Source organism: Euleptes europaea, chromosome 4 (genome assembly GCF_029931775.1).
Source record: "Euleptes europaea isolate rEulEur1 chromosome 4, rEulEur1.hap1, whole genome shotgun sequence".
NCBI lineage: Eukaryota > Metazoa > Chordata > Lepidosauria > Squamata > Sphaerodactylidae > Euleptes > Euleptes europaea.
Genome location: NC_079315.1, coordinates 106,133,714 through 106,158,830, shown reverse-complemented (window position 1 = coordinate 106,158,830; position 25,117 = coordinate 106,133,714). Strand labels below are relative to the sequence as shown.

Below are 25,117 nucleotides of genomic sequence, written 5' to 3'. Positions count from 1 at the left end.
ACAGCGGCCACAATCGGATCAGGATTACTTATTTAAACTAAACACATAACAGCCTTGTGCCGTTCCATTTCAGTCCTGGCTTTGAGAACAAGACTGCTTTAGCTGGACTGGTGGATGTTTATGGCTTGAGAAAGGCAAATCCATCTTTGCTGTTTCTGTTGACAGCTGCTGACACAGCTGATCGTTCTACTGAGTTGTTAAGAACATGGGGTAGATGTTACACGAATCATTTGAAGTGGTGTAGTCTTTTTGTTGTTGTTCAGTTGGCTATAAAAGAGTTTCCTTCAAAAAGGCTAATTCATTGATTTGGAATGTGACCTGTGGAAGCCATGGGGTAAGGCTGCCAACTCTGGGTTGGGAAATTCCTGGAGATTTGGGGGAAGGAGCCCAGCGAGGGTGGAGTTTGGGTTGGAGAGGAAGGATGTGATGCCACAGAGACCTTCCAAACCTGCCATTTTCTCCAAGGGAACTAATCTCTGAGATCAGTTGTAATTCCAGGGCTAAGGCAGAACTAACTGAAGTTTAATCTGGAAGAGACTGAGATTCTACTTGTTGGTCTGATATTTTTGAAGAAATTGATATACTGCCAGATGAGATCAACATGTTGGCCATACTTGTAGACCAAAGTCTACTGTATGACATTCAGATCAGTGCTGCTGCTAGAAGCTCCTTCTACATCTACAGTAGTTAGTCAGCTATCCCTGTTAGATTTGGCCGATATGGAAGTTCTCATCAATTCCTTTGTAAACTTGCATTTGGACTTTTCTGCTATATGTTACACAGAGCTGTTCTTCAAATGGTACAAAATGTACCAGCATGCCTCTTATCAGGAGATAGTCATTCTAAATACGTCAAATATATTCTAAAACAAATGCATGTACCGTTTTTTCTCAACTTAATTTCCACATTTGGCTCTTATTTTTTTTTAAAACCCTTCATGGCATGGGAGCTACATATCAGAAGGACATGCTCCCGTCAAAAGGACCAACATACCACTTACTCAAGTCAACTCTGCCTTGCTCACACCAAGGGATCTAAACTCTCTGTCCACCACAGACTCTTAAGTGAATACAGAAACCTTAATAAAGATGCTACTAGAGAAGGAAAAAAGGGTCCCATCTGTACAGACAATAAGAAAGAGATAATTGATTCTCCAGGAAGTTCAGTCCACGCAGAAGGTAAAAAATTTTACGTAAATGAAGAGGACAATTTGAACATGTTATGTGCAATGACAACAACAGAAAGATATACTGAAGCAAGGGTACTTTAGGGCTCCCATAAAAGACTAAAATTTCTGAAAGAACAGTACTCTGTGGCTGCCGGAGATGAACACACTGCAGAGTCAGAGCCCAGGAAAGCCAGTGTGGGAATCGGGCGGGGGGGAACGCTAGCAACACAAAACCTGATTCGCATTACTTCTGTCTGCATTCTTTGTATTAGTGGGGGAAGAGGAATAAGAGTTTGTTTTTATACCCCGCTTTTCTCTGCCGTAAGAAGTACCAAATCGGCTAACAATCGACTCCCCCCCACACACACACACACAACAGGCACCTTGTGAGGTAGGTGAGGCTGTGAGAGTTTGGAGAGAACTGTGACTGGCCCAAGGTCACAAAACAGGCTTCATGCAGAGGAGTGGGGAAACAAACCTAGTTCTCCAGATTAGAGTCTGCTGCTCTTAACCACCACACCCGGCTGGCTCTATCAATGCTGGGACTGCATGCACTTTTCCCCCTGATTCTGTTTTGTGTGAAAGACACATTGGAAGGAAAAAAGATGTAGGAGAACAAGTTGGCACCTCTTGGGGGGTCAGACATCCTCTACTGTGCCTTGCTATTCTGGACCCTGCCTGCTGCAGCCTGAATCCTGATTCTTCTTTAAACGTAAAGGTCCCCAGTGCAAGCACCGGGTCATTCCTCCTGACCCATGGGGTGACGTCACATCCCGACGTGTACTAGGCAGACTTTGTTTACATGATTAATCTTTGCCTGTCAGCAAATCAGCTCTATGCTGCCATGTGGACATCTTCTGAAAACCCTGGCCTGAATCATTTGTTTGCAATCTTGTTTTTCTTTCTGTTTTGGGTTTTGTGCTTAGGTGTCATTGGGTCGATCCTAATCACAGCATGACGTGGGCTGCCTTTTTGGCTGTTTGGCTTTGACTTGGGGCACAAGGTGGAGCTGATCATCTTTCCCAAACAGGTTCCTGGCAGGCTACTGTGGGAATCTAGGGGGTGTGGCTCATGCAAATGAGGCAGTGCCAACGCCCAGCTTTGGGTGAAGCCAGGCAGAGGGCGGCTGCAGCGTGGGATACTGCTTCTTCTCCAGAAGTTCAGAGGTGAGAAGCATGTGAGCCACACTGGTTTCCAGCGCCTGGCCTCTGGTCTGCTTGGCTTTGAAGGGGGCAGAAATGTCCAAGGCCGGGCCCCCATAAGCTCAGAGGCAGCATGGAGAACTGCAGGGCTGGCGAGAGAGAGACCTCCTCATACTTACCTGGCAGGGGAGGTTCTCCCGCGATCACCAAGGCGGGACTCCCAGGGTGAGGCTCATCCATTGCACTTCGGGTGTTCTGACCCCTGCGATTTCCCCAAATGTGGGAAACTCGACTGCATTATTTCTGGTAGTGGGGGACTGCGTCCGCGCTGTCCCCTGATCCTTTTTTGTGGCAAAGACAGATTGGAAGGGAAACAGGTGTGGGAGATCCCCTTGGGTAGGGGGTCAGACACCCCCTACCATGCCTTCGTATTCCCGCCCCTGCCTTCGTCAGCAAATCTGCTCTACACTGGCATGTGGACGTCTTCTGAAGAACCTGGACTGAATAATCTGTTTGCAATCTCATTTTTTCCTTCTGTTTTGGGTATTGTAACACCAGGCCAGAAGAAGGGTCTTCTGAAAATGGACAACTTGCACACTGTTATTAGGTAAAAGGAGCGTGGACACCGGCACCAAGGCCTGCAACAAACCAAAGTGCCGACTTTGCTCTTATATAGATCCTAGCAACACCAACACTGGGCCCAGCAACATCAGCCATACTATCTCAGGTTCATACTCCTGTTCATCTTCTAACGTGATTTATGCCATCACATGCCAACAATGCCCTTCCACCCTCTACATTGGACAAACAGGCCAGTCCCTGCGACAAAGATTGAATGGACATAACTCTGACATCAGAAACCACAACATTCAGAAACCAGTAGGGGGACATTTTAACCTTCCTGGACATTCAGTTGCTGATTTAAGACTAGCAGTTGTCTTACAAAGGGATTTCAAAGGGAGACTAGAAAGAGAGACTGCTGAATTACAACTAAAAATGAAGGTCAAGACAATACATTCTCCTTGGTGGAATAGAGGTCTGGGATTCCTGTCCCATTACCAATGCTAATTTCTCCACACCTGCTACCCCTCTGCATATCACACCTAATCCAATCACCCACGCTAATGTCATTTTGACATTTACATTGCCATTGTGTGTCTAGTTCACTCTTTTCTACTTAAGGACAGATGGACTCACATTCCAGTTGTATCTGAAGAAGTGAGCTGTGGCTCACGAAAACTCGTGTGTGTGTGTGTGTGTAAAGTGCTGTCAAGTCGCAGCCGACTTATGGCGACCCCTTATGGGGTTTTCATGGCAAGAGACTAACAGGGGTGGTTTGCCAGTGCCTTCCTCTACACAGCCACCCTGGTATTCTTTGGTGGTCTCACATCCAAATACTAACCAGGGTTGACCCTGCTTAGCTTCCAAGATCGGGCTGTACCATGCTGCCTTTCCCTTATCGAAAACTCATACCCTGCCACAAATTTTGTTAGTCTTTAAAATGCGACTGGACTCTTGCTTTTTTCTACTGTGCTTAGGTGTCCTTGGGTCGTTCCTAATCACATCATGACGTGGGCTGCCTTTTTGGCTGTTTGGCTTTGACTTGGGGCGCAAGGTGGTGCCGATCATCTTTCCTGAACAGGCCTTCGGCAGGCTACTATAGGAATCTAGGGGGTGTGGCTCATGCAAATGAGGCAGGGGCAGCGTCCAGCTTTGGGTGAACCCGGGGAGGGGGCGGCTGCAGCGTTGGACGCTGCTTCTGCTCTTCGAGTTCAGAGGCGAGAAACATGTGAGCCAGGGTGTTTTCCTGGCACCTGGCCTCTGGTCTGCTTGTCTTTGAAGAGGGTGGAAATATCCGAGGCTGGGCCACCATAAGCTGAGAGAAAGCATGGAGAACTGCATAGCCGGCGAGAGGGAGACCTCCTCATACTTACCTGGCAGGGGAGATTCTCCCGCGATCACCAAGGTGGGACTCCCAGGGTGAGGCTCATCCATTGCACTTTGGGTGTGCTGACCCCTGCGATTTCCCCAAATGTGGGAAACTCGACTGCATTATTTCTGGTAGTGGGGGACTGCGTGCGCGCTCTCCCCTGATCCTTTTTTGTGGGAAAGACAGATAGAAAGGGAAACAGATGCAATCACGTGGAAAAACAAGTCAACACTCCTTGGTGACTTCCTATTCTGGCCCCTTACTGCCTGTGAATCCCTTTTATGCTGTGGGGGGACATTTTAACCTTCCAGGACATTCAGTTGCTGATTTAAGAGCAGCAGTTCTCTTACAAAGGGAGATTAGAAAGAGAGACTGCTGAATTACAACTCATACTGAAGCTCAAGACTATGCATTCTCCTGGATTGAATAGAGATCTGGGATTCCGGTCTCATTACCAATGCTAATTTCTCCACACCTACTATCCCTCTGCATATCACAACTAATCCAATCACGCATGCTAATGTCATTTTGACATTTACTTTTGACAGTTACATTGCCGTTGTGTGCCTAGTTCACTCTTTTCAACCTAAGGATAGAAGGACTCACATTCTAATTGTATTTGAAGAAGTGAGCTGTGGCTCACGAAAGCTCATACCCTGCCAGAAATGTTGTTAGTACTTAAGATGCCACTGGACTCTTGCTTTTTTCTACTGTGCTTAGGTGTCATTGGGTCGTTCCTAATCACATCATGACGTGGGCTGCCTTTTTGGCTGTTTGGATTTGCCTTTCTGCACGAGGTGGTGCTGGTCATCTTTCCTGAACAGGCCTCTGGCAAGCTACTGCAGGAATCTAGGGGGTGTGGCTCATGCAAATGAGGCAGGGGCAGTCCCCAGCTTTGGGTGAACCCAGACGGGGGACAGCTGCAGTGGGGGGCAGCGCTTCTTCTCTGCGAGTTCAGAGGTGAGAAACATGTGAGCCACGCTGGTTCCCGGTGCCTGGCCTCTGGTCTGCTTGGCTTTGAAGGGGGCAGAAATGTCCGAGGCTGGGCCCCCATAAGCTAAGAGAAAGCACGGAGAACTGCATGGCCGGCAAGAGGGAGCACTCCTCATACTTACCTGGCAGGGGAGATTCTCCCGCGATCACCAAGGCAGGACTCCCAGGGTGAGGCTCATCCATTGCACTTTGGGTGTGCTGACCCCTGCGATTTCCCCAAATGTGGGAAACTCGACTGCATTATTTCTGGTAGTGGGGGACTGCGTGCGCGCTCTCCCCTGATCCTTTTTTGTGGCAAAGACAGATAGAAAGGGAAACAGATGCAATCATGTGGAAAAACAAGTCAACACCCCTTTGGGGGGTAAGAAACCATCTAATGTGACTTCCTATTCTGGCCCCTGCCTGCCTGTGAATCCCTTTTACGCTGTGGGGGGACATTTTAACCTTCCAGGACATTCAGTTGCTAATTTAAGAGCAGCAGTTCTCTTACAAAGGGAGATTAGAAAGTGAGACTGCTGAATTACAACTCATAATGAAGCTCAAGACTATGCATTCTCCTGGATTGAATAGAGATCTGGGATTCCGGTCTCATTACCAATGCTAATTTCTCCACACCTACTACCCCTCTGCATATCACAACTAATCCAATCACGCATGCTAATGTCATTTTGACATTTACTTTTGACAGTTACATTGCCGTTGTGTGCCTAGTTCACTCTTTTCAACCGAAGGATAGAAGGACTCACATTCTAATTGGATCTGAAGAAGTGAGCTGTGGCTCACGAAAGCTCATACCCTGCCAGAAATGTGTTTAGTACTTAAGATGCCACTGGACTCTTGCTTTTTTCTACTGTGCTTAGGTGTCATTGGGTCGTTCCTAATCACGTCATGACGTGGGCTGCCTTTTTGGCTGTTTGGATTTGCCTTTCGGCACGAGGTGGTGCTGGTCATCTTTCCTGAACAGGCCTCTGGCAAGCTACTGCAGGAATCTAGGGGGTGTGGCTCATGCAAATGAGGCAGGGGCAGTGCCCAGCTTTGGGTGAACCCAGGCGGGGGACAGCTGCAGTGGGGGGCAGCGCTTCTTCTCTTCGTGTTCAGAGGAGAGAAACATGTGAGCCAGGGTGTTTTCCAGGTGCCTGGCTTCTGGTCTGCTTGTCTTTGAGGAGGGTGGAAATGTCTGAGGCTGGGCCACCATAAGCTGAGAGGCAGCATGGAGAACTGCATAGCCGGCGAGAGGTAGACCTCCTCATACTTACCTGGCAGGGGAGATTCTCCCGCGATCACCAAGGCGGGACTCCCAGGGTGAGGCTCATCCATTGCACTTCGGGTGTGCTGACCCCTGCGATTTCCCCAAATGTGGGAAACTCGACTGCATTATTTCTGGTAGTGGGGGACTGCGTGCGCGCTCTCCCCTGATCCTTTTTTGTGGCAAAGACAGATTGGAAGGAAAACAGGTGTGGGAGGGCCCCTTGGGTAGGGGATCAGACACCCCCTACCATGCCTTCGTATTCCCGCCCCTGCCTTCGTCAGCAAATCTGCTCTACACTGGCATGTGGACGTCTTCTGAAGAACCTGGACTGAATAATCTGTTTGCAATCTCATTTTTTCCTTCTGTTTTGGGTATTGTAACACCAGGCCAGAAGAAGTGTCTTCTGAAAATGGACAACTTGCACACTGTTATTAGGTAAAAGGAGCGTGGACACCGGCACCAAGGCCTGCAACAAACCAAAGTGCCGACTTTGCTCTTATATAGATCCTAGCAACACCAACACTGGGCCCAGCAACATCAGCCATACTATCTCAGGTTCATACTCCTGTTCATCTTCTAACGTGATTTATGCCATCACATGCCAACAATGCCCTTCCACCCTCTACATTGGACAAACAGGCCAGTCCCTGCGACAAAGATTGAATGGACATAACTCTGACATCAGAAACCACAACATTCAGAAACCAGTAGGGGGACATTTTAACCTTCCTGGACATTCAGTTGCTGATTTAAGACTAGCAGTTGTCTTACAAAGGGATTTCAAAGGGAGACTAGAAAGAGAGACTGCTGAATTACAACTAAAAATGAAGGTCAAGACAATACATTCTCCTTGGTGGAATAGAGGTCTGGGATTCCTGTCCCATTACCAATGCTAATTTCTCCACACCTGCTACCCCTCTGCATATCACACCTAATCCAATCACCCATGCTAATGTCATTTTGACATTTACATTGCCATTTAGTTCACTCTTTTCTACTTAAGGACAGATGGACTCACATTCCAGTTGTATCTGAAGAAGTGAGCTGTGGCTCACGAAAACTCGTGTATGTGTGTGTGTGTGTGTAAAGTGCCATCAAGTCGCAGCCGACTTATGGCGACCCCTTATGGGGTTTTCATGGCAAGAGACTAACAGGGGTGGTTTGCCAGTGCCTTCCTCTGCACAGCCACCCTGGTATTCTTTGGTGGTCTCACATCCAAATACTAACCAGGGTTGACCCTGCTTAGCTTCCAAGATCGGGCTGTACCATGCTGCCTTTCCCTTATCGAAAACTCATACCCTGCCACAAATTTTGTTAGTCTTTAAAATGCGACTGGACTCTTGCTTTTTTCTACTGTGCTTAGGTGTCCTTGGGTCGTTCCTAATCACATCATGACGTGGGCTGCCTTTTTGGCTGTTTGGCTTTGACTTGGGGCGCAAGGTGGTGCCGATCATCTTTCCTGAACAGGCCTTCGGCAGGCTACTATAGGAATCTAGGGGGTGTGGCTCATGCAAATGAGGCAGGGGCAGCGTCCAGCTTTGGGTGAACCCGGGGAGGGGGCGGCTGCAGCGTTGGACGCTGCTTCTGCTCTTCGAGTTCAGAGGCGAGAAACATGTGAGCCAGGGTGTTTTCCTGGCGCCTGGCCTCTGGTCTGCTTGTCTTTGAAGAGGGCGGAAATATCCGAGGCTGGGCCACCATAAGCTGAGAGAAAGCATGGAGAGCTGCATAGCCGGCGAGAGGGAGCCCTCCTCATACTTACCTGGCAGGGGAGATTCTCCTGCGATCACCAAGGCATGGCTCCCAGGGTGAGGCTCATCCATTGCACTTTGGGTGTGCTGACCCCTGCGATTTCCCCAAATGTGGGAAACTCGACTGCATTATTTCTGGTAGTGGGGGACTGCGTGCGCGCTCTCCCCTGATCCTTTTTTGTGGCAAAGACAGATAGAAAGGGAAACAGATGCAATCACGTGGAAAAACAAGTCAACACCCCTTGGTGACTTCCTATTCTGGCCCCTTACTGCCTGTGAATCCCTTTTATGCTGTGGGGGGACATTTTAACCTTCCAGGACATTCAGTTGCTGATTTAAGAGCAGCAGTTCTCTTACAAAGGGAGATTAGAAAGAGAGACTGCTGAATTACAACTCATAATGAAGCTCAAGACTATGCATTCTCCTGGACTGAATAGAGATCTGGGATTCCGGTCTCATTACCAATGCTAATTTCTCCACACCTACTATCCCTCTGCATATCACAACTAATCCAATCACGCATGCTAATGTCATTTTGACATTTACTTTTGACAGTTACATTGCCGTTGTGTGCCTAGTTCACTCTTTTCAACCTAAGGATAGAAGGACTCACATTCTAATTGTATTTGAAGAAGTGAGCTGTGGCTCACGAAAGCTCATACCCTGCCAGAAATGTTGTTAGTACTTAAGATGCCACTGGACTCTTGCTTTTTTCTACTGTGCTTAGGTGTCATTGGGTCGTTCCTAATCACATCATGACGTGGGCTGCCTTTTTGGCTGTTTGGATTTGCCTTTCTGCACGAGGTGGTGCTGGTCATCTTTCCTGAACAGGCCTCTGGCAAGCTACTGCAGGAATCTAGGGGGTGTGGCTCATGCAAATGAGGCAGGGGCAGTCCCCAGCTTTGGGTGAACCCAGACGGGGGACAGCTGCAGTGGGGGGCAGCGCTTCTTCTCTGCGAGTTCAGAGGTGAGAAACATGTGAGCCACGCTGGTTCCCGGTGCCTGGCCTCTGGTCTGCTTGGCTTTGAAGGGGGCAGAAATGTCCGAGGCTGGGCCCCCATAAGCTAAGAGAAAGCACGGAGAACTGCATGGCCGGCAAGAGGGAGCACTCCTCATACTTACCTGGCAGGGGAGATTTTCCCGCGATCACCAAGGCAGGACTCCCAGGGTGAGGCTCATCCATTGCACTTTGGGTGTGCTGACCCCTGCGATTTCCCCAAATGTGGGAAACTCGACTGCATTATTTCTGGTAGTGGGGGACTGCGTGCGCGCTCTCCCCTGATCCTTTTTTGTGGCAAAGACAGATAGAAAGGGAAACAGATGCAATCATGTGGAAAAACAAGTCAACACCCCTTTGGGGGGTAAGAAACCATCTAATGTGACTTCCTATTCTGGCCCCTGCCTGCCTGTGAATCCCTTTTACGCTGTGGGGGGACATTTTAACCTTCCAGGACATTCAGTTGCTAATTTAAGAGCAGCAGTTCTCTTACAAAGGGAGATTAGAAAGTGAGACTGCTGAATTACAACTCATAATGAAGCTCAAGACTATGCATTCTCCTGGATTGAATAGAGATCTGGGATTCCGGTCTCATTACCAATGCTAATTTCTCCACACTTACTACCCCTCTGCATATCACAACTAATCCAATCACGCATGCTAATGTCATTTTGACATTTACTTTTGACAGTTACATTGCCGTTGTGTGCCTAGTTCACTCTTTTCAACCTAAGGATAGAAGGACTCACATTCTAATTGTATTTGAAGAAGTGAGCTGTGGCTCACGAAAGCTCATACCCTGCCAGAAATGTTGTTAGTACTTAAGATGCCACTGGACTCTTGCTTTTTTCTACTGTGCTTAGGTGTCATTGGGTCGTTCCTAATCACATCATGACGTGGGCTGCCTTTTTGGCTGTTTGGATTTGCCTTTCTGCACGAGGTGGTGCTGGTCATCTTTCCTGAACAGGCCTCTGGCAAGCTACTGCAGGAATCTAGGGGGTGTGGCTCATGCAAATGAGGCAGGTGCAGTCCCCAGCTTTGGGTGAACCCAGACGGGGGACAGCTGCAGTGGGGGGCAGCGCTTCTTCTCTGCGAGTTCAGAGGTGAGAAACATGTGAGCCACGCTGGTTCCCGGTGCCTGGCCTCTGGTCTGCTTGGCTTTGAAGGGGGCAGAAATGTCCGAGGCTGGGCCCCCATAAGCTAAGAGAAAGCACGGAGAACTGCATGGCCGGCAAGAGGGAGCACTCCTCATACTTACCTGGCAGGGGAGATTTTCCCGCGATCACCAAGGCAGGACTCCCAGGGTGAGGCTCATCCATTGCACTTTGGGTGTGCTGACCCCTGCGATTTCCCCAAATGTGGGAAACTCGACTGCATTATTTCTGGTAGTGGGGGACTGCGTGCGCGCTCTCCCCTGATCCTTTTTTGTGGCAAAGACAGATAGAAAGGGAAACAGATGCAATCATGTGGAAAAACAAGTCAACACCCCTTTGGGGGGTAAGAAACCATCTAATGTGACTTCCTATTCTGGCCCCTGCCTGCCTGTGAATCCCTTTTACGCTGTGGGGGGACATTTTAACCTTCCAGGACATTCAGTTGCTAATTTAAGAGCAGCAGTTCTCTTACAAAGGGAGATTAGAAAGTGAGACTGCTGAATTACAACTCATAATGAAGCTCAAGACTATGCATTCTCCTGGATTGAATAGAGATCTGGGATTCCGGTCTCATTACCAATGCTAATTTCTCCACACCTACTACCCCTCTGCATATCACAACTAATCCAATCACGCATGCTAATGTCATTTTGACATTTACTTTTGACAGTTACATTGCCGTTGTGTGCCTAGTTCACTCTTTTCAACCTAAGGATAGAAGGACTCACATTCTAATTGTATCTGAAGAAGTGAGCTGTGGCTCACGAAAGCTCATACCCTGCCAGAAATGTGTTTAGTACTTAAGATGCCACTGGACTCTTGCTTTTTTCTACTGTGCTTAGGTGTCATTGGGTCGTTCCTAATCACGTCATGACGTGGGCTGCCTTTTTGGCTGTTTGGATTTGCCTTTCGGCACGAGGTGGTGCTGGTCATCTTTCCTGAACAGGCCTCTGGCAAGCTACTGCAGGAATCTAGGGGGTGTGGCTCATGCAAATGAGGCAGGGGCAGTGCCCAGCTTTGGGTGAACCCAGGCGGGGGACAGCTGCAGTGGGGGGCAGCGCTTCTTCTCTTCGTGTTCAGAGGAGAGAAACATGTGAGCCAGGGTGTTTTCCAGGTGCCTGGCTTCTGGTCTGCTTGTCTTTGAGGAGGGTGGAAATGTCTGAGGCTGGGCCACCATAAGCTGAGAGGCAGCATGGAGAACTGCATAGCCGGCGAGAGGTAGACCTCCTCATACTTACCTGGCAGGGGAGATTCTCCCGCGATCACCAAGGCGGGACTCCCAGGGTGAGGCTCATCCATTGCACTTCGGGTGTGCTGACCCCTGCGATTTCCCCAAATGTGGGAAACTCGACTGCATTATTTCTGGTAGTGGGGGACTGCGTGCGCGCTCTCCCCTGATCCTTTTTTGTGGCAAAGACAGATTGGAAGGAAAACAGGTGTGGGAGGGCCCCTTGGGTAGGGGGTCAGACACCCCCTACCATGCCTTCGTATTCCCGCCCCTGCCTTCGTCAGCAAATCTGCGCTACACTGGCATGTGGACGTCTTCTGAAGAACCTGGACTGAATAATCTGTTTGCAATCTCATTTTTTCCTTCTGTTTTGGGTATTGTAACACCAGGCCAGAAGAAGTGTCTTCTGAAAATGGACAACTTGCACACTGTTATTAGGTAAAAGGAGCGTGGACACCGGCACCAAGGCCTGCAACAAACCAAAGTGCCGACTTTGCTCTTATATAGATCCTAGCAACACCAACACTGGGCCCAGCAACATCAGCCATACTATCTCAGGTTCATACTCCTGTTCATCTTCTAACGTGATTTATGCCATCACATGCCAACAATGCCCTTCCACCCTCTACATTGGACAAACAGGCCAGTCCCTGCGACAAAGATTGAATGGACATAACTCTGACATCAGAAACCACAACATTCAGAAACCAGTAGGGGGACATTTTAACCTTCCTGGACATTCAGTTGCTGATTTAAGACTAGCAGTTGTCTTACAAAGGGATTTCAAAGGGAGACTAGAAAGAGAGACTGCTGAATTACAACTAAAAATGAAGGTCAAGACAATACATTCTCCTTGGTGGAATAGAGGTCTGGGATTCCTGTCCCATTACCAATGCTAATTTCTCCACACCTGCTACCCCTCTGCATATCACACCTAATCCAATCACCCATGCTAATGTCATTTTGACATTTACATTGCCATTTAGTTCACTCTTTTCTACTTAAGGACAGATGGACTCACATTCCAGTTGTATCTGAAGAAGTGAGCTGTGGCTCACGAAAACTCGTGTATGTGTGTGTGTGTGTGTGTGTGTGTAAAGTGCCATCAAGTCGCAGCCGACTTATGGCGACCCCTTATGGGGTTTTCATGGCAAGAGACTAACAGGGGTGGTTTGCCAGTGCCTTCCTCTGCACAGCCACCCTGGTATTCTTTGGTGGTCTCACATCCAAATACTAACCAGGGTTGACCCTGCTTAGCTTCCAAGATCGGGCTGTACCATCCTGCCTTTCCCCTATCGAAAACTCATACCCTGCCACAAATTTTGTTAGTCTTTAAAATGCGACTGGACTCTTGCTTTTTTCTACTGTGCTTAGGTGTCCTTGGGTCGTTCCTAATCACATCATGACGTGGGCTGCCTTTTTGGCTGTTTGGCTTTGACTTGGGGCGCAAGGTGGTGCCGATCATCTTTCCTGAACAGGCCTTCGGCAGGCTACTATAGGAATCTAGGGGGTGTGGCTCATGCAAATGAGGCAGGGGCAGCGTCCAGCTTTGGGTGAACCCGGGGAGGGGGCGGCTGCAGCGTTGGACGCTGCTTCTGCTCTTCGAGTTCAGAGGCGAGAAACATGTGAGCCAGGGTGTTTTCCTGGCGCCTGGCCTCTGGTCTGCTTGTCTTTGAAGAGGGCGGAAATGTCCGAGGCTGGGCCCCCATAAGCTGAGAGAAAGCGTGGAGAACTGCATGGCCTGCAAGAGGGAGCCCTCCTCATACTTACCTGGCAGGGGAGATTCTCCTGCGATCACCAAGGCATGGCTCCCATGGTGAGGCTCATCCATTGCACTTCGGGTGTGCTGACCCCTGCGATTTCCCCAAATGTGGGAAACTCGACTGCATTATTTCTGGTAGTGGGGGACTGCGTGCGCGCTCTCCCCTGGTTCCTTCTTGTCAAAGATAGATAGAAAGGAAAACACAAATCAGCACCCCTTGGGGTTCTGTCACGCTCAGCGGGAAGTCTCTTGCCTGATCACTGTGCTTACCTTGGGATTTAAACTTGACTGTATTTTTGGCAGCCGGGGCCTTCCCTTTTTCACTTTCCCCTGACTCCTTCTTGAAGCAGGAGAACAAGTCATCCCTCCCCCTTGGTGGTCTGATGGGGTCTACTGTCTTTTCTGCCTTCTGCAGCCTCAATCCTGATTCTCCTTCTCCTATGAGTGTCCCGTGATTTTCCAAAATGTGGGGATCCTGATTGCTTCGTTTGTCGTAGTGAGAGATACAGTGAGAGACACGCAGGCTCTGGCAGGTTATTGTGGGAATCTAGGGTGTGGGATTCATGCAAATATGGCATTTCCAGCATCATGAATGGGCTGGAACTGGGAGGCCTGGTTAGACCACATGTAGCCGCAGCGGATGGCACAAGTATGAGGAGTAATGGTTTTTGGAAGGCCTGACATCTTCTGTCTTTGTTCATAGTAGGAATGGGTGACGTAGGGGCAGGTTGGGCGCAGGAACTAGGCACACTGCTCTGTGGTGCTCTGAAGATTGCAAAGGTTAGCCACGTTAGTTGTGCCAAAATAACAGTCCAGTGGCACCTCACAGAGTTCAACTTGATCTTTATTATTTCAGTAGGAACTGTCGGGAATCAGAGCTCAATTCTTTAGTTAGGTATGTGTAGGGAAACATGGTCGGATTTCTTGTTATTTGGAAGATTACTTGGGCGAGTGGGAGCCAAGGCAGAGAGCCTTGATGTGAATTCTGCTATTGATCTTTCCATTGTTAATTCTCCTTTTAAGGTGAAAAGGGATGAGTTTGGTTCTTATGAGTTTTTGTGGGGAAGATTATGGTCTGGAGAAGTCAGTGAAAAGAGATGAGTAAAGGTTGGAAGAAGAGGAGGAAAAGTTGCTTTTTATATGGCGACTTTCTCTACCACTTAAAGAAGAATCAAACCCGCTTGCAATCACCTTCCTCTCCCCACAACAGACACACTGTGAGGTAGGTGGGGCTGAGAGAGTGTGACTAGCCCAAGGTCACCCAGCTGGCTTCGTGTGTAGGAGTGGGAAAACAAAGTCCAGTTCACCAGATTAGCGTCCGCTAATCATGTGGAGGAGTGGGGAATCAAACCCAGTTCTTCAGATCAGAGTCCACCGCTCCAAACCACTGCTCTTAACCACTACACCATGCTGGTGTGTGGATGACTCTGATGTAGCTCACAGTAGCTGGGTATAGAGTCCTTCACCAACCTCGAATGAGAAGATGGAGTGGGGTGGGGTATCATTTCTTTTCCATGAGTCCTTCTCTATCACTAGGTTCCTGGTGCAGACTGAGGCCGGCTTTGCCATTATGTACCTTGAGTTGGGCACCATGAACAGATATGGGCTCCTGCTGGTATATTGTCCGCCTTGCTTACCAGCTCTTGCAGAGCTGATGAAGGTAACTGAGGGACCCGAGGATGATTGTTCTCGGGGATTTCAGCGTACATGTCAGGCAGAGCTCAGGCCTTCATGACTGCCATGACAACTATGGTAGTAGAAAAGAGCAAGAATCCAGTACCACCTTAAAGACTAACAACATTTCTCGCACGGTATTAACTGTGGCTCAGGAAAGCTCAATACCCTGCCAGAAATTTTGTTAGTCTTTAAAGTGCTACTGGACTCTTGCTCTTTCCTACTGCTAGTGACAGACGAACACGGCTACCCATCGTGATCTATGACAACTATGGGTCTGTCTGCGATTGTAATGGGCCCGATACATGAAAAAGGACATACGGGGGACATTCTTTGCTGTACACAGGAGCTTGCGGGTGATCTGATTAGGGGGCTGGAGATTCAGCCCTTGACATGGTCAGATCACTGTCTTCTGAAGGCAAGGTTGAGCTATCCGCCGCCTCTCTGCGGGGACAGTGGACCGATTTCTTGTATGGCAAAGTGTATTTCCAAGATCCTCCTCTAGAGGGCAGTCACGCCTAAAGGATCTTTACACCGAGGAGTAAATGTTGTATGTTTTGTACTGTTATTTCTTATAGGGTGAAAACGCACGGTCACTTTAGCCTCCTTCATTCCCCGTTTCAGCCAGGATTCTGCCAGGATTGAACACACAAAATCCTGGCTGAAACAGGGAATGAAGGAGGCTAAAGCGACCATGCGTTTTTGCCCATAGTGTTTTTCTAATCAGATTCCATTCAGCCAGCTCTTTTAATTGGAAATGCCAGGGATTGAACCTGGGACCTTATGCATATCAAGCAAATGCTCTACCGCTGGGCCACAGTCCCTCACTTTTGTTGTTTGAGTTGTTTCATATAGGAACCGATAATAAAATCTGTGCATACTCTGGATAAGTTTTTGTTCCATTGCTACTGACTCCTTTCAAAAACAAGGAGAGGGGGAAGAAGAAATAAAAGTTCAGTTCCCCCTTTGTGGATGCATGCAGAAGACACAGTATTGAGGGTCAGACTACCTATGGCCTTTTATGCATGGCTGTTTCCCTCACGGTCACACACACACACACACCACTACTCTGGGGCTTGGTTTTGATTATGCATGCATTTTCCGACCGCCAGAAGTCGCCTCGTTCTCCCTACATGTTTTCCCCACATGTTCTGGATGCTGTTTAGCCAGCATCCAGAAAACGTGGGCAAAACACGCGGGAACGCGCAAGGTGACCTCTGACAGTCAGAAAATGCATGCATAATCAAAACCAAGCCCCAGAATAGTCGGGAAGGGTGACTGCCGGGGAAACAACTATGCATAAAAGGCCTATGATCAGGCGGCCAATTTTAGGAATTCTAGGAATTTTAGGCAGATGATGAGAGGGAGGGCATCTTGGCCATCTTCTGGTCACTAGGGGTGTGGAGGGGGGGAGGTAGTTGTGAATTTCCTGCATTGTGCAGGGGGTTGGACGTGATGACCCTGGTGGTCCCTTCCAACTCTATGATTCTATGATTCTATGTTAGAATATTGACATCTACAAAGTTCCATATGATCGAGCAATCCTAAACAGAGTTACACCCGTGTAAGTCCACTGACTTCAATGGGTTGAGAAGTCTGTAACTATTTAGGATTGCATTGCTAGTGTCGTGCATGTTTACCATGCTGTGTTTCCTATGCTTCTGTGCTTAGCTCATTACTAGGGTTGCCAACCTCCAGGTACTAGCTGGATATCTCCTGCTATTACAACTGATCTCCAGCCGATAGAGATCAGTTCACCTGGAGAAAATGGCCACTTTGGCAATTGGACTCTATGGCATTGAAGTCCCTCCCCTCCCCAAACCCCACCCTCCTCAGGCTCCACCCCAAAAACCTCCTGCCGGTGGCGAAGAGGGACCTGGCAACCCTACGCATGACCATTTACAAAGTTCACAAACCAGACTTGATAGAATGAGCTGATGTTAACACTATTCACTTAAACATTGGAGTCTGTTCCATGTCGCAATCTACAAATCTGTCTTCCTAGTTGGCAGTATTTTATGCAAGTATTCTCTACGGTTACACTTTAGGAAAGCCGTACATTTCAGGTTATGCTTTCATATTTTCAAGTAATGGAAATATCTGTGTGCTCAGAATTTTGCTCAGGCCCCCTCCGGGATGCAAAGGAATCTAGAAAGATGTTTTTCATGAAGCTATGTAATCAATATGTGCCAGCTAATCTAATTCAGTTTGTTTAGAATCAGCCACAAAAATCCCTCGATAAAGATTCAAAATAACTGGCAAGATCTACGGCTGTGCGTTCCTCTAGTTTCTTCTAAGTCGCCCTGATCCAGGACACACTTTAAGACATATGGCAGGACCTTCCGAGCAGATGTTTTAAAAACCCTCACAGAATGCCATTGTGCAAAAATCTGAGGGCAGATCTGATGTATGTCTTGGGAACATGCGTATTTCAGTGGGATATACTCCAAAGTAAGTATGCATAGGATAGCCTCCTTAAGCCCAGTTGAAATCATTGGGGAAACCAAAGCACTTTATTCAGTCTCTGCCTCTGATACATTGGCACATGCAGTCGGATCCTTTGCATGATTATGTGGATTGAAATCTCTCCAGAGTAAGAAGGAGAAGAAGAAGAGTTGTTTTTTATATGCCGACTTTCTCTACCATTTAAGGAAGAATCAAACTGGCTTACAATCACCTTTCCTCCCCCTCCCCACGATAGACACCCTGTGAGGTAGGTGGGGCTGAGAGAGCTCTAAGAGAGCTGTGACTAGCCCAAGGTCACCCAGCTGGCTTCATGTGGAGGAGTGGGGAAACCAATATGGTTTACCAGGTTAGCCTCCGCTGCTCATGTGGAGGAGGTGGGGAATCAAACCCGGTTCTCCAAATCAGAGTCCACCAAACCACCGCTCTTAACCACTACACCACACTGGCTCTCCTAAAACCTATTGAATCCAAAATATATGTTCGTGGAACTGCCATCTTAAAGGAGTAACTTTGACTGGATCACAAGCTTAGGGAGAAAAATGAAGCAAAGGGGGAACTTGTTTCTGCTCGATCTGGTTTTCGGTTTTGTTTTTTGCTCTAGCAGCGAAGCTCAAGTGCCAAAACCTGCTTACTTGTGAGTAAGCTCTGGCAACAATCAACAGAACTTGCTTCCAAATGCATTTAGGATTAGGGTGTGTTTTGCTGCTTGTCCGCCGGCTCCTGGAGGAGGAAGTTGGAACATCGTAATTGGAGGGAGAAGGAAGGGAGGAGTATGAGTTTATGATTCTCTGGCAATTCACAATCGCTGTCAGAACCAGAACAAAGAGCCAGGAGGAGGGATTTCAGTTTCTTGACAGCAGGGGAAGTTGGCTTGCAGCGAAATGAAATGCCAGAGAGAGGCAGGATGGACCTCAGCCACAGATTCTTGGCTTTGATACCAGCAGCCCCGCCAGCCCAGCCCAAGAGAGAAGGATGCGTGTGAAGCTGAGCGCCCCGGGCAGCATAGCCAGGGGCAGAGGAAGAAACAGGACTGGCTCGATGTAGGCGAACAGAGTGCCCGGGGTTTTGTTTTGTATAAAATTTCTCCTGGGGTATGGTTGCCACCTCTCTTTTTTTAAAAAAAAAAAAACTAGCTGTGTTCCTCTGCCTTTTACAGCAGCTTGGGATGGAAATGTAGCAAATGGCACCTCACACTTCTCTGCATGCCAGGAATGGCTTCACTCTTCACAAGAGTGCCAGGAACAAAGAAGACAAGTGACTGGATATCCCACTGGTTGCTTTGGTTTTTTTTTAATTCAAAGCATTGAGGGAGAGAGAAGGAGGGACTGATCAGACTGGGGAGAAGGCTTGATAGGATGTCGTGTACCAGGAGATATTTACTTCCATTCCATGAAAAGCTCCTGCTGCCCATTTCTAAACCTTAAGGCCTTTTATGCAGGGATGTTTCCCCACGGCCACCCCCGCCATCTGCTTTGGGGCTTCCTTTTGATTATGGGTATCTTTCCCAATCATCAGAGGTCGCCTCGCTCTCCCTGTGCTTTTTGCCCGGGTTTTCCATATGCTGTTTTAGCCTAGGGTTGCCAACCTCCAGGTACTAGATGGAGATCTCCTGCTGTTACAACTGATTTCCAGCCGATAGAGATCCGTTCCCCTGGAGAAAATGGCCACTTTGGCAATTGGACTCTATGCCATGGAAGTAGGGTTGCCAAGTCCCTCTTCGCCACCGGCAGGAGGTTTTTGGGGTGGAGCCTAAGGAGGGTGGGGTTTGGGAGGGGAGGGGCTTCAATGCCATAGAGTCCAATTGCCAAAGCGGCCATTTTCTCCAGGTGAACTGATCTCTATCAGCTGGAGATCAGTTGTAATACCAGGAGATCTCCAGCTAGTACCTGGAGGTTGGCAACCCTACATGGAAGTCCCTCCGCTCCCCAAACCCCGCCCTTCTCAGGTTCTGCCCCCAAAAACCCCCGCCGGTGGTGAAGAGGAACCTGGCAATCCTATTTTAGCCAGAATCTGGAAATGCAGGCAAAATGCACTGGAAGAGTGAGGCAACCTCTGAATAGTCAGCGGAGGTGACTGAGGGGAAACGTCCCTGCATAAAAGGCCCCAAAAAATCCCTGCATAAAAGACCCTATTTAAGGGATAGGACATTTTTCTTCAAGCTAGTTGGCAACCTTACATTTAAACCCTTTCTCTCCCCCCTCCCTCCCCTGCCAGCATATACCATTTTGTTGCTCTGAGCCACCTCCATGAAATTGCTATTTGCCCTTCTGGGGATAACATACTAGTATGCTGCAGGGCAGACGAGTGAGGGTGGGAGTAGAGGAATAGTATGAGAAAGAGTTAACTCCTTCCCAGCACAATTTCCCCAGTCTGATTTGGTTCTCCCACCTTGATCTGGAAAAATCTAACAGCAGCATAAGGACCACACTAAAAGCAAAGGAAGAGACAGCCAGTAAAAAAGCTGACAACTCTATCCAAGATTGGCACTGTCAACATTTAGAGGATGATGCTTTTCTTGGCATGAAAGGTGACAACGTTCACCGTGGGCAAGCTGAAGTTTGAAAACTCCTCTTGGGGGTTTACTAGATAGCAGCAAAACCAAGGAGATGGAAATGACAGGAAATGTTTTGCTGAGCAGAAACATACTAATGAAGCCTATCTACTTTTCTATCCTCTTGTGCTTGGGAAGAGAAAGCCCTCAATTTGTTTTGACATTGCTTTTCCTAGAGCAAGAGAAATGAGAAGAGAATTACGAAGGAGGAGCTGGTGGTATGGTCCATTTGAGGCATTTGTCCTTTTTTTTCTTTTTCTTAATCTAACTAAAAGAATCCGTGGAACACTACAAAAGGCACACCAAATGGCGAGGGGATCACCATGGAGATAATCCCATTAAGAAGAGTGCAAACAAGGTTAGGAAGAGCTCCAAAAGTACAACATTTCATCTCAAGGGGGGATATCTGGCCCATCCAGAAAGTCCATCATGCATCAATGCAAAAGGGTGAAACTTGCAAAGCAGAGAACATGGAACAAAGGGATTGCTAAGGATATTGTTGCTTGCATTGCTTGTATTGTGTCGCCTGAGAGCCAGCGTGGTGTAGCGGTTAAAAGCGGTGGTTTGGAGCAGTGGACTCTGATCTGGAGAACCTGGTCCGATTCCCCACTCCTCCACACAAGCTAATCTGGTGAACTGGATTTGTTTCCCCACTCCTACACATGAAGACAGCTGGGTGACCTTGGGCTAGTCACACATTCTCGGCCCCACCTGCCTCACAAGGTGTCTGTTGTGGGGAGGGGAAGGGAAGGAGATTGTAAGCCAGTTTGATTCTTCCTTAAGTGGTAGAGAAAGTCGGCATATAAAAGCCAACTCTTCTTCCTCCAATTGATACTGGGGAGAGTCCGTGGCTCAGTGGTAGAACTGAGGCTGGTGTGTGAGGGAACAGCTGTCTTTAGGGTTGCCAGGTCCCTCTTCACTACCAACGGGAGGTTTTGGGGGCAGAGCCTGAGGAGGGTGGGGTTTGGGGAGGGGAGGGACTTCAATGCCATAGAGGCAATCAATGGCCAATTGCCAAAACGGCCATTTTTCTCCAGGTGAACTGATCTCTATTGGCTGGAGATCAGTTGTAACAGCAGGACATCTCCAGCTAGTACCTGGAGGTTGGCAACCCTAGCTGTCTTGAGGCCTACAGAGGGTTGGCCAACTCTGGGTTGGAAAAATTCCTGGAGATTTGGGGTGGTTGGGGCCTGGGGCGGGCAGAGTTTGGGGGAGGGGGAAGGAGCTCGGTGGGGTATAAAATGCTAGCTCCAGGTTGGGAAACTGGTGGAGATTTGGAAGTTGAAGCCTGGGGAGGATAGGGACCTCAGTGCAGGTACAATGCCATAGAGTCCACGCATCCATTTTATCCAGGGGAACTGATCTCTATAGTCTGGAGATGAGGTGTAATTCATAGGGACCCACCTGGAGGCTGGCATCCCTAGTCTACCCTCCGAAGAAAATATTTTCTGCAGGGGAACTGATTTCTGTAGACTGGAAAGCAGTTGTAATTCCAGGAGCTCTTCAGACCCTAACTGGAAGTTGGCAACCCTAATGCTGTCTCACATCACTTTCCTTAGGGCAGGGAAGGGATAGAGAAAGTGAAGTCCTCTTTGGCAGTTTTTACCCCTTGTTTATCTAAGTGGGGTGATTTGTCCTGGGACATTCCAAGTTTCAAGTACAGAATTGAGATTTTTGGTGGCAGTTTTTGGAGTTCTGTTATAAGAAGTATGGTTATTCCTCAGCCATTTACTGCCCCCTTACCTAGTTTACATTTTTGTGCACTGTATCGCCTCAATAAGCCCCCCCCCCTCTGTAAGCTCTGTGCTCGTTGGCAAATCCATAAACAGACTCCATAGGCAGGAAATCCTAAGAAAGCTGGTTTATTTGGAAATATACAACATGTTGCAGAAGCCAGAAAACTAGAAGGACTCCAATGGGGATGCAGTCTACAGAGGATCGTATATATAGAAGAAAGGCTACAAAGTCAGGCCACCTCTGGTTGCTAGGGCACTTCTGGTTCCAGAAGTTAGACAACACATACAACTCTCAAAACATTAGCATGACAGCATGACAGTTGCGACCTTGGATTAGCACCTGGCCAAACCACAGTACTCCGTTCTCAGGCCGGTCCGGTCCTGACACCCCCCCTTCCCAAGTAGATCATGATGTCTTGATACATGAGATATGTCATCCTGGCAAGGGCTTACACACCTCAGTGATTGACTGCACAAACAGCACAATTTTTTAGGCTGTATGTTCAGAGATTCAGCAGCAATCCTATTCTGCACACATCTTGCATACTTAATATGAATATTAAGGAGTTCAGCTATACCCCTGTAACTTCCTACTGAATCTGCTTAAATTGTTCATCCTGTACTAGATTATATGTTGATCCTTCTTTGGGGGTTACGGCACTTTGTATCCCAGCGATGTATTAAGAGTTTGAAAATGTTATAAAGAATACTGTTCGCACTTTCTATGTATTTCCAGCGATGTATCACGAGTTTGAAAACGTTATAAAAAATACTGTTCGCACTTTGTTTGGCCCCTTTAGCTGTGAAGATGTCTTCCAATCATTTATAAGCCGTGGTATCCAAAAACCCTTTTAAAGCGATGTTTTTTATAACATTTTCAAACTCTTAATACATCACTGGGAATACAAAGTGCAGTAACCCTCGCCTATCTAGCAACAGTTGGAATTGTCCCACTCTGAGTGAACTGCTTTCTGTTTGTGCTGGATCCAAAGAAAGCCAATATAAAACATCTTTCTTGACACCAGCCATTCTGTTCTGAATTAATACAGAAGCATTGACCCAATGGAGGTAGACTTCAATGCATTTGATAAAGTGAGCTCTGATTCAAAAGCTGATGCTTAAATTTTAAAAAAAATTCTTTAAGGTGCCATTGGACTCCTGTGTTATACAGCCCTACTCGTAGAGCTGATATCACATGCAGTGGTTTCAGAAAACGCCATGTTTGTGGTGCAGTACGTAAAGTAGGGACTGTAGAATCAAAAATCCTGATGAGGTCTGTGAGCCCCACAGGATCTCAGTGAATACTCAGTGCCTATTAGTAACATTTAAGAAAGCTGATAGGAAGAAAGTAGATTTCTTTGAAATGTGGTGTTGGAGGAGAGTGTTACGGATACCGTGGACTGCCAAAAAAACAAATCATTGGGTTTTAGATCAAATCAAGCCTGAACTGACCCTAGAAGCTAAAATGACTAAACTGAGGCTATCGTATTTTGGTCACATTATGAGAAGACAAGAGTCACTGGAAAAGACAGTCATGCTAGGAAAAGCTGAGGGCAGCAGGAAAAGAAGAAGACCCAACAAGAGATGGATTGACTCAATAAAGGAAGCCACAACCCTCAATTTGCAAGATCTGAGCAAGGCTGTCAAATATATGACATTTTGGAGGACATTGATTCATAGGGTCGCCATGAGTCGGAAGCAACTTGACGGCACTTAACACACACATTAGTAACTTTTTTTAAAAGTCACATGCAACACCTTAAGTGTCTCACAGATCATGTAAAATGCAGGGACATGGGGCCTGCACATCTGCCCTTTGGGGTGTTTTTTACAGCACACTACACATCTGGAGCATTGCCTGGATAGGGAGGCAGTCAATCCTAACTCTAGTTCCAGGGTAATCTCAAATTACTCTAGATGTCTAGCTTCTTAGATCAGCAAGTTGCATAGGAAAGTAGGAAACACAACAGTCAAAATGTTGAGGGTGGGGACCCCCTTTCTGGTACTATGTAAGAAACAAGAAACTTGGCAGTGCCGGTAATCAATGAAGTCTGGACCAGACTAATCAGAGTAATTGCTACAGAGAAGAAACTAGTGGATGTGTTTTCTCAGTTGTTTAATACAATTCTTTCTTTTCCTTGGTGGTAAATCATAGCATTGTGAGAAAGCTCATATGGCAACCAGCCGCCCTGGAAACAGGGGTTACAGTAATCAATTCATACTATTGTAGCTCTTGATTAAAGAGGTGCTTTTACAACAGCCCATGTCTGCATAACTCGTCTGGCTCATACCGAGGCCTGTAGTGGAGTCAAATACACTATTTCTGTTAACACTTATATGCAGACATGTGTTTCCAAAACTGTTTTCTTTGCCAAGTTGGGCGGGTTGGGGGGGGGGGAGAGAGTGGAAGAGATGTATTTCACCTAACAGAAATTCAGCCAACGAGATCTTGGATCGCTTCCAGATGGAATCTGGACTTTGATGCAACAATACCCCCACAGAGAGGGTATTATATATCATAAGGTATTTAGCCAAAAGGGAATGGGAATGTAATTCATAGCCCCAAGTGCACTCAAACTGAGTTCAAAGAGAGTGGTTTTGTGGGTTTCTTCCTCTCTGTTTACTTTCCATTAATGGAACCAATTCATTTTCAAACATGGTAGATTGCAATAGCATGAAGATTGGCATTGTTTTAGGATGCTGAGAAAGGAAGCAGGCTTACGGCGCCCTCCTAACAATACTTTCCTGAGAGTAAACCCCACTGCATAGACCTGAGTAGGATTCTGAGTAGGCCTGCTTAGGTTTGCAAGGTCAGAGAGAGAAACACGCAGAATCCATGCAATGTTTTGGATGAAATTTGAGTAGCTAAAATTGCTCATGTTTGCTCTGGATTCTGCTCTTTTGCAGGACACTCACAGAATGCTTTTGGAGTGTATTCTGTTCACAGTTGTTTGGATAAGGCAGCCTGGTGTAGTGGTTAAGCATGGTGGTTTGGAGCAGTGGAGAACCGGGTTCGATTCCCCACTCCTCCACATGAGTGGCGGAGGATAATCTGGTGAACCGGGTTGGTTTCCCTACTCCTACACATGAAGCCAGCTGGGTGACCTTGGGCTACTCACAGCTCTCTTAGAGCTCTCTCAGCCTCACCTGTCTCACAGGGTGTCTGTTGTGGGGAGGGGAAGGTGATTGTAAGCCGGTTTGATTCTGCCTTAAGTGGTAGAGAAAGTTGGCATATAAAAATCAATTCTTCTGATGATGATGATGAAGAAGTGGAGGGGTTGCTTGAAGAAGCATTGCCAACTACTGTTTGACCCTTTCC

At 47.6% G+C, this 25,117-nt stretch overlaps 9 non-coding genes across 9 annotated transcripts; all 9 read left to right on the top strand.

The window, feature by feature from the left end:
- The first annotated feature begins 2,481 nt into the window (after nucleotides 1-2,481).
- On the top strand, nucleotides 2,482-2,648 carry LOC130477186 (U1 spliceosomal RNA). The gene has a single exon (XR_008933291.1). It is a non-coding gene; the product is annotated as a U1 spliceosomal RNA (small nuclear RNA).
- Nucleotides 2,649-4,236: 1,588 nt separating this feature from the next.
- LOC130477183 (U1 spliceosomal RNA) lies at nucleotides 4,237-4,403 on the top strand. The gene has a single exon (XR_008933288.1). It is a non-coding gene; the product is annotated as a U1 spliceosomal RNA (small nuclear RNA).
- Nucleotides 4,404-5,347: 944 nt separating this feature from the next.
- Nucleotides 5,348-5,514, top strand: LOC130477185 (U1 spliceosomal RNA). The gene has a single exon (XR_008933290.1). It is a non-coding gene; the product is annotated as a U1 spliceosomal RNA (small nuclear RNA).
- Nucleotides 5,515-6,481: 967 nt separating this feature from the next.
- Nucleotides 6,482-6,648, top strand: LOC130477181 (U1 spliceosomal RNA). Its single transcript, XR_008933286.1, has one exon. It is a non-coding gene; the product is annotated as a U1 spliceosomal RNA (small nuclear RNA).
- Nucleotides 6,649-8,233: 1,585 nt separating this feature from the next.
- On the top strand, nucleotides 8,234-8,400 carry LOC130477189 (U1 spliceosomal RNA). The gene has a single exon (XR_008933294.1). It is a non-coding gene; the product is annotated as a U1 spliceosomal RNA (small nuclear RNA).
- A 944-nt stretch (nucleotides 8,401-9,344) lies between these two features.
- On the top strand, nucleotides 9,345-9,511 carry LOC130477188 (U1 spliceosomal RNA). Its single transcript, XR_008933293.1, has one exon. It is a non-coding gene; the product is annotated as a U1 spliceosomal RNA (small nuclear RNA).
- A 966-nt stretch (nucleotides 9,512-10,477) lies between these two features.
- Nucleotides 10,478-10,644, top strand: LOC130477187 (U1 spliceosomal RNA). Its single transcript, XR_008933292.1, has one exon. It is a non-coding gene; the product is annotated as a U1 spliceosomal RNA (small nuclear RNA).
- A 967-nt stretch (nucleotides 10,645-11,611) lies between these two features.
- LOC130477180 (U1 spliceosomal RNA) lies at nucleotides 11,612-11,778 on the top strand. The gene has a single exon (XR_008933285.1). It is a non-coding gene; the product is annotated as a U1 spliceosomal RNA (small nuclear RNA).
- Nucleotides 11,779-13,371: 1,593 nt separating this feature from the next.
- Nucleotides 13,372-13,538, top strand: LOC130477190 (U1 spliceosomal RNA). The gene has a single exon (XR_008933295.1). It is a non-coding gene; the product is annotated as a U1 spliceosomal RNA (small nuclear RNA).
- Nucleotides 13,539-25,117: the final 11,579 nt, after the last annotated feature.